The 9,032-nt window shown below is 44.6% G+C and overlaps 1 pseudogene; it reads left to right on the forward strand.

Annotated features, from left to right (window-relative positions):
* The first annotated feature begins 7,487 nt into the window (after positions 1–7,487).
* LOC147717240 (uncharacterized) lies at positions 7,488–8,814 on the forward strand (annotated as a pseudogene).
* Positions 8,815–9,032: the final 218 nt, after the last annotated feature.

The raw sequence follows: 9,032 nt of genomic DNA on the forward strand, positions 1-9,032 counted from the left end.
TGTTACGAGCACAGCCGCCAACTGACTTTCCTCTCGTCATGGTGCACGCACATCGCACACCACTCGCCAGACGTGACGCTGCAGATGCTTTCCCTTTTGCCGCCTCGAGCGTACACACACCACTCACGTGCTATAAAAAAAAATTAATTTAGGGCCGCACGCGCACACAACTCCCAGGCTTACTACTGAGCTCCCTAAACGTTGAGGGCAGCCACAGAACTCTAACTGCCCCGAAAAAAAACCTCCCCACTTAGCATTACCCATCGAGAATGAAATAGCACAGCCTACTTATGGTAGCTATTCACCTCCGGCTCAAATATTGCTGCTTGTCAGTGAGTGCTTCACCTTACGTCATCCACCAGTAAAGTGCAAACGATTCCGAATCCGAACCTCGTTTTACCCAGTCACTATCGTAGAACACTTAGGTGGGCAGTGTTCATGCTGAGTGCCACGTGCGAGCTCCATGGCCAACACACACTAGGATTGGTTGAGGTGCTGACAGTATTCCAATCCTAGGCCGCTTTACACATTAGCAGTATTCCCTCCCACTCGAATACCAAAATTGTATTCAGCCAATGCCACGTGATCCGGAAGTACTCACATTAAAAACACATGTTTGTCAAAAGAGAGATAACAGACAACGGATTTAAATTTAGATTTACTGATAGTCTTTCTAATTAGCGGCCAGCGAATTTAGCTGTAAGCAGAATGGACAATTGGAGCTGGTAGGTGATGGCAGTGCTCACGGGTCTGAGCTTTCGTTGGACTGTCTCTCTAAACTCTTACTCTGGTGAGGTATTATGCGACATGTGAGCTATGCCACCTCGGATTGAATTTTCTGCAGGACTGATAAGGGCAAAATTCACTTCTTTCGCTCTTTTATAAGTGCCACGTTTTTCGTGTGCATGTGTTTCGGTTGTGCCAATGGGGTGATGTTTCATGAGTCAAGTGCTACATCTAATTGGAATCAGTAATTCTGTTTGCTTGCATTCGGGAACATCCAATTTTGTATCCAATTGAATTTTTATTTATGGCTCACATTTGTCTTGCTGTTGTTACGCAAGAAGCGAATAATGAAAACATTCTAACTACAAGTACTAGAATGCAAATGATAAAGTAATGACTCAATGAACTACTTGCACTGAACGTGGGACCAGCGTGCGCACTACTCCACTCCTCTTCTGTTTCTTCTTCTCTCTTTTCGATTCCGTTTCTCTTGTTCCACCGAAACCCCCACTACAAAACACCTCTCTCCCTTAACCCTGATTTTCCCCCTCTTCTCACTTCCTGATCTTGCTTCTCTCATTTTCGCAGTTTTTTTTTCTTCTTCATATATACCTCTCCCTCTCCATTCTGTTCCTAGAGTTCTCGCGCTCACTTTCAGCCCCACCGCCTTCACCTCCCCAGCCTCGCTCCACCCTCTCTCTCGTAGGCCGCAGCCTGTCTCCCTTTTCTTTCTCTCAATTACTACCAGTGCTATCCCCCATCCCCGTACTCTATGTTCTTTGCTTGAATCACTCTCCCGTTTCTGCCATATGTTCGGTGCCCAGATCTCACTCTAGCCCTCCCTCTCCCTGTCTGACTCTGAACAATTCCACCCTTTCCCATTCCAGCCGGATCTCTTCCATTTTCGCACCCTCCTTTCTCTTGTTGGGTTTTCACTTACCGGGTGCTTTAAATGGATCGGAGTGCCCTTACTTTGTACCAGCCCATTTGAAGCACTGGGCCTTACCCAGCAGATATCAGCGGTTTTCCAGCGAGATGCTGTTTCACACCCCAAGTGACTTAGTGCAACAAGCATTAGCATAGCCAGTAGGTCTCGCCTTTGGAACCTTTTAAGTTTTTAGCCATGCAACAGTTGTTGTTGCACCAAGAATATTGGGCTGCATAACTAAATACTTAGAAGGTCCCAAAAGCGAGACCTATTAGCTATGCCAAAGCTTGTTAATACAAGTGTCCCTTTAGACTGTCATTGCCTGATCCATTGGAGGTACCTTTATTTGCTACATGCGTGACCCTCAACTTGATGTCCTCCATGATGGAGATCCGGTCACCTCAGGCTCCAAGTTCCATCAGAAAATGACTTCGGTTTCTGCGCTGATGCACAACAGTCACTGAAGCTCAAATCCGACACGATAGCTGTGCTTGTTGTGTGCTGTACCACTTTGGGTTGGTCATCTGAAAGGCAACAAAAACTCTGCTAGTTCTCAACAACTATCTCGAAGGTACGGAATTTCTCAATGATTCGCTGACTGTTCAAATTGGCTTCTATCTGTTTCTTGTTCTTTGGAGTCCTTGAAAGTGTTTCAGTTTTTTTCACAGTTGTATTGTATTGTGCAGGCAATCAACTCTTAATATGTGGTCAATGGGAATGACCTATATCTGGGCATTGCAGAATTCAAATGGATGGGTTTCAAATTGTTCAGATTCCTTTTAAGCCTTCCTTGACCGCATTCTTATATCCCTCTGTGTTGTGTCATTTCATATAGCCACACATGTGCTAAGGCTGTGCATACATTTCACAATGCTGTTTTGGTCACTTTTCCCTTCATGTTCCCTACACTCCTAGTCAATGGCTTACTTCATAGTTCCTAAATTTTGATATACTTTCATTGGCTGACAGTGTTCACTGCCAAGCTTTAGAAATAGCTGCCAATCTTTATTCGACTTACACAGCATCTCAGTTTCAGGAAAGATTGAAAAACCTGGCACTTCACTACCTCTCTTTAGATTAGCCTGTTAGTCGTGGGCTGCTGCCTTTATTAGCACTGCATGCCTCTAACTGTTAGCATACTCCATAAACTGCAAATTCGTTTATTAATTCATTATCACTGTGGTATGAAGGGCGCATGCAAAGAACTGATGAGGGGTTTGGCTGCATTGAAGAGCTATTTGAGTCAGTTGTAGTTTAGTAATAAGCCAAAATCTCATAAGTTTAATGTATGTTGTACAGATAAATATTGCAAACAATTTTGTTCTCAATCCTATTTCATCAATCATTTTCATTCAAACTACCATTTTTTGGGGATTCTGACTTTTAAGTAATCATAATGTTGTTCTCTTCAGATTACTTTTATTGACTTACTGTTTTTTCCATTCTCAGCAACCAAGTTAAATTTTGTCTGCATTTTTCTCTGCTGGAAGAAGCAATATTGTAAATATTATGCAATTATCCCACTTGAGCAGAAGAGAAATTGAAACCTTTAGTCACTCTCACTTCTATTTAAAATTGCACTTATTCTAATAAAAACATCTATAAAAACTCCTAACTTATCCATCTAATATTTAATCAACCAAAAGAAACGTTCTTTATCATTTTCAAGTTCCAAATTTGATAATGCCGCAAATCTTGATGGAGACACACACACACACACTTTCTGACTCATAGTGACTTACGTACACATTGGAGTAGTCTGAGATTCAAATAAGTTACAATCGCTCAAGGGCATTCTATAGAAATTGCCACGAAATATGATTTGTAAGCATATTGACCACCTTGTTTCAGATATCTAAGCACCAGTCTTGGCCTCCATGGCCCGTAAAAATGCATGTAGTTGACTTACATCTCAAAAAGTGTCAAGACATACCGACGGAACACTGTAGGAGAAAATGTCTCTCAGTGTAAAACTTTCTAGAAGAACCAGATGCAGAATACAATGCAATACAAAATGTGGGAAACATTGCACATTTCACGTAACAAAAATATTAGAGAATATGAAAGACTACGCTGGCATTGTACATTTTTCTTTCAGGCCAAGTTGTATGGAAAAGTGTAGTACTTCTTGTCAACTGCACAGCTAAGTGACTGGACAGCAACAGTCCCTCTAAGGTATTTTATGCGGCAAAACATCAATTGGTTGGCTGTAGGCAAGGTATTTACTACACCAAGTAAACACCGTAACCCAAGAGTGAGGTATTTACTGCCTGCTGTAAATACCTCTTTGTCTGTTTTTTTTTCATTTGGGAATTAGGCATAGCTGCAGCAAATTAATTGTTCATGTTTTCGGACTTTTTAGTTGATACGATTCCCAAGATCTGACCTGCCCAAAAATGAAAAAAAAACTGCATGAGAGTGGAAATTATTGTACTTCTTGGAATTCCAATCTATGAACAAACTTCTGCTTGCATGAGGATTGGAATCTACTCTGATAATGAGTGCAGGCGAAGAGTTTCGGCTATTTTTCGCACCTAGAAAATTTTTCAACCCAGGGATTCAGAATTTATCAAGCGCAATAAAACAGTTTTTAAGTAAAAATGGAAATATAAAATGGAGATTTTAATGCTTTACACACAAGTCCACGTCATGGTATTTTCTGGGCATTTATCCCCCTATATTTCGACAGGTTTAACCTACGGAAATATATCTGGAAAACAATGCAGGGGGCACCGTTTATCACATCCAATAATTTCCATGTGGTGTAAACTCCACATAAATTATACATCTGAACCCCGGGCAAATTGGGTTTCCACAGAGATTACAAGAGTGAGGCCCTCACAATCTGCCAAGGGGCCTGAAGAGGAGTTTGCTGTAAATTGCATCAAGAAAAACTTGGCTAAATATACAAGAGGGACATACCCCCAAAAAAGGCAAAGCATATGTATTTAGGTGTAATAAATATCGTATCCGCAAGATATGCCTCACACCCAGGGAAAAAACTGGTATTAAGAGATAATTACTGGACCAAGTAAATACTTAAATTTAGTAATGGTTTTTGATAGGTGCTCTACACAGCAGAGCTGAACAATGGTTAACCGTAAAATAAAATATTTCTCAGCTGGATGACTTATTGTTTATTGGAGTGATGTGTGTACTCCGGGGTGTAGAGGCTAAGACCCAGATTTACTAAAGAATCAAGCAAAGCAGCAAGACATCTTGCTATGCTGTCAATCAATTAAAAAATCAGGATTTATAAAGCCCGGATATTCACCCAATCGAGCATCCAGGTGCTTGCGGGTTCCGGAGGCTTATTCGAATAGCCAGGTCTTAAGGGCCTTTCGGAAGTGAGGTGTTGGTCTGGAGATGCATGGGGAGGCGGTTACAGGTCTTTGCTGCAATGTGGGAGAAGGAGCATCCTTCACTTTCTGCTTCAGTAGATGCAGGGAGTATGGGCAAGTGAAAGGGGGTTCTTCTTGATGGTTGGTGGAAGTTCAGGTGATGGTTAATGTAGGCAGGTACTTGGTTGTGTAAAGCCTTGTGTGCGTGGGTCAGCAGCTTGAATTGGCATCTCTTCTGTATGGGGAGCCAGTGACGTTGTCTGATGTGAGTATGATGTAGGTACGTCGAGGAAGATCAAGGATGAGTCTGGCTGTGACATTCTGTGTAGTCTGAAGTCTCTGTAGGAGGTGTACAACGATTCCTAATTAGAGGGAGTTGCCATAGTCCAGTCGGCTGGTGATAAGGGGCTATATTTATTTTTATTTATTTAGAAGTTTTATATAGCGCTGGCCAGACCCGAAGGTATCGGAGCACTTTACAACAGTCGTCATTCGAGAGTCATACAGTCTAGCAGAAAATATACATATAAGCTCATGTTGCTTTCAAAATTCTGCGTGATGTACAGTATTAATGCACGACGGTCCGGTAGTATACAGGTTGTGTGCCTGTTAACTTGCATCGAGTCTCCTTCGTTAACTTGCATCGAGTCTCCTTTGGGGAGGTGTGGTAGCGGCAGGGCACGTGGAAGTAGAGGCGGTAGAAGACTTAATGTTCCAATAGCAGAATGCAGCAGTGTGTTGGCTTGTGAGCTTTGACGGCAGTTATCGGTTCGGGGGTGCACGGTTGAGGAAGAGGTCTTTGAGCTGTCTCTTGAATTTTACAAAGGAGGAGATAGTCCTAATATGGACTGGAATGGAGTTCCAGACTTTATGTGCATTTCCAGCCAAGGACTGTGTTGCGTTTTTTTGTTTGTGTGTTTTCAAACGAATGAGGAGTAGGGTGTTGGTGCTCCTGAGGTTCCTTGCCTGGCTGGCGTTCTTGAGTTTGGAGGCCAGGTATTCAGGTTTCCCTGTGTGCTGGGCTTTGTGCATAAGGCAGGCGTTTCTGAAGCTGGCCCGCATTTTGACAGGGAGCCATTTTAGTTCTCTGAGCGCAGGTGAGATGTGGTCAAATTTCTTAACTACAATGACCATTCTGCTGTGCTGAGAGTTCTTCTGGGGGGAGATAAGTGGTATTTCGCTGTCCCAGTGAGGGTTGCGTTCCTATAATCGAGTCCGGACAGCTCTAGCGATTGAGTCGCTTTTTTGAGGTCTCTGTGCGGAATGAAGGGTTTTATTTTGTTGAGTAGTGTCATGTTGAGGAAGGCATTGTTTTCAGAGTTTTTGATGTGTTTTGCCATGTCGAGTCTTGGGTCTAGGGTGATTCCCAGCTATTTTACAGAGTTAGCCAGGGTGAGATTGCCGTTGAGAGCACCAATAGCTTTTAGCCATTCTAAGATTTGGGGTACTCTTCTTTGTTGGAAATAAGGAGGATTTCTGTTTTGTCTTGGAGGATTTATTGTTAGCCAGTGTTGGACTTCTCTTAGAGTGTCGTTTAGTCTCTGGATGTTGGCAATGGAGGAGGTATCGAGATAGATCTGGGTGTCGTCTGCATAAAGGTGGAAGAGGATGTTGGCTTTTTTGAGTATGTTGGTGAGGGGTTCCATGTAGATGTTGAAGAGTTGCAGTGAAAGTACGGATCCTTGGGGGACATCCCTGCTGACAGGGTGTAAATCAGACGTGACGTTTTTAATTTTTATTCTTAGGGTGCAGTTGTGGAGGAAAGAGGAGTACCACTGTAGAACTACCTCCTCCACACCAACCCTTTCTTGAAGGTCCTTAATGAGTCGATTAGGGTCAACTGTGTCAAAGGCTGCCGATAAATCAAGGAGAATGAGTAAGCAGCATTGGTCCATATCGAGTGATTCGTGAATATCGTCTATGACATTGAGGATTGCGATCTCAGTGCTGTAGCCTTTTCTGAAACCTGATTGGTGGGGGTCTAGAAGGTTGATGTTGTCCAAGTGTTGAGTCAGTTGTAGTAGAACGCACCTTTCTAAGATTTTGGATATGAGAGGGAGGTTAGAGACGGGTCTGAAGTTGTTCAGGTCATTGGTGTCCAGGCCTGTTTTTTTTTTGTAATGGTGTGACTTTCAGGCAGTCTGGAATGTCTCCGGTTCTTAGAGAGCTGTTTATGATCTTGCTCCAGAGCGGGGCTATGCTGAGTTTAAGTTTTTGGACATTCGGACGGGTGTAGGATCAGGGACGTGAGAAGAAGGTTTGGCAGAAGAAATTCATTTGACTATCTCCTCTTCTGGGATGGGGGGAGTTTGGATATGAGTTCTTCTGTCCCTAGAATAGGGATCTTCTGAGGGGGACAGAGGTTGTTATCCAGTGAAAGCTCGATCTTGGTGATCTTGTCACTGAAGAAGTTGAGAATCTCCGGAGCACTTGGACGTTCTGTGGCAGGGGCCGGAGAACAACAAGCATTGGTTACCACAGGCGCTTCGAGCATGGCACCCAAGCGAGCACGCACTACCACTGGCAGCCCTGCCACGCAGGAAGAACTCCGCTGCTTAGGAGAGCTCTTGAAAATAGTGAAGACCCACAGCATCGACTGGGCACTGAAGGTGCTGTCCGAAGACCCCGGAAACGACCAGCAGCCATCCGCGAGATACCCTAAGAGGCAGAGAAAGGTGCCGGCCCGATACAGAGGTGCACTCCCAGTGGGAGTGAATGAGGCTAGGAACTAGCTGCTGGTGGCATCAGACAACAGGTGGTCCAGTAGCGGGGCTAGGGCCCGTGTCCCCTCCCGTTGGACAGGTTTCTCAGAGTTCCATAAATAACACCATTGTGGTGGTTGGTGGTTGTAGGACAGAACAACGGGGTGATCTTCTCAGCCTATCCAGAGGACAGCAAGCCAATTAAGGTGGCTGTTCCTCTCGCCGCGCAAGAGCCACCTACCGCAAGTACAGGCACTTCACAGTTACAAGGTGCAACCGCAGTAAGGGATGTGCCAACCTCAGAGTCCTCGCTCCAAGGGACCCTGGCAGCAGGGACCAGCTCATTATCAGCAGGCGGCGGAGAGAGGTACCCGGCAGTACAGCCGCCCAGGTATGGACACAACCTCCTTCGAGCACGGTACCCAGTAGTCTGGCTCCAGGACCAAGGCCTCTTAACCCAAGTCCCATCCTTTCTGACACAGTTTCCTCCACTCTCGCCCCTTTTTCGGCCTTAACATGGCATGTTCCCAAGGAGATGAGGGGAAAGATACACAAAGGGGAGTTCTGCAATGTCTTTGACTTGATAAATGCCTGGGTGGTTCCTGGGAAAGGCAGAATGGCGAAGGAAGGAGAACTCATGCATAAGAAGGCCTGGGTGGAGTGGTCCCTGAGGAATTGGATGACTGGTTTTTCCATTTATTCAGCAATCCTAACTGAGAAGTTCCCATCCTTGGCCCCACAATTGTTCAGGTACATCTCCCTGATACACAGCGCTGTATCCGATTTCCAAGGTACAGCATGGTTGAAGTACGATATTAAATTCAGGCAGATGAAGGCATTCTGTCCAGAAGTCGAGTGGGACAAGTGGGACATACATTTATGGCTTTTGGAGTTCAATATGTGGTCCTCCTCCACAAAGTCTCCACATTCTTTTTGGGCAGACAGGGGTGAAAGGGACAAAAAAGTAGCCTGCTGGCAATACAATGAAAAAGAGTGCCTTAGAGGGGCTGCTTGCAAGTTCAAGCACTTATGCTCATTATGTGGAACCCAAGGACACCCAGAAACAAAGTGTTTCAAGAAACATGGGCAGAATCAGCTAGGACTAAAAGGACACTAACACCCCCATGCTCCAGTCCTCGTCTCCCATACGTCTGCACATATTGGCACATTTGCTAGGAAAATATAAGCGCAGTCAGAATGCAATGTGTGTGTATTGATTAAGGGACTGTTTCTGGATCTCCTAAGGCCTTACCCTCTCATGCTCCACCTAGGCATCAACAATCTGTGTCACATTAGCCAGAGATGGCCAGGGAGAAGATCCTCAAAGAAGTTGCT

This window comes from Lissotriton vulgaris, chromosome 5 (assembly GCF_964263255.1).
Source record: "Lissotriton vulgaris chromosome 5, aLisVul1.2, whole genome shotgun sequence".
Classification (NCBI taxonomy): Eukaryota; Metazoa; Chordata; class Amphibia; order Caudata; family Salamandridae; genus Lissotriton; species Lissotriton vulgaris.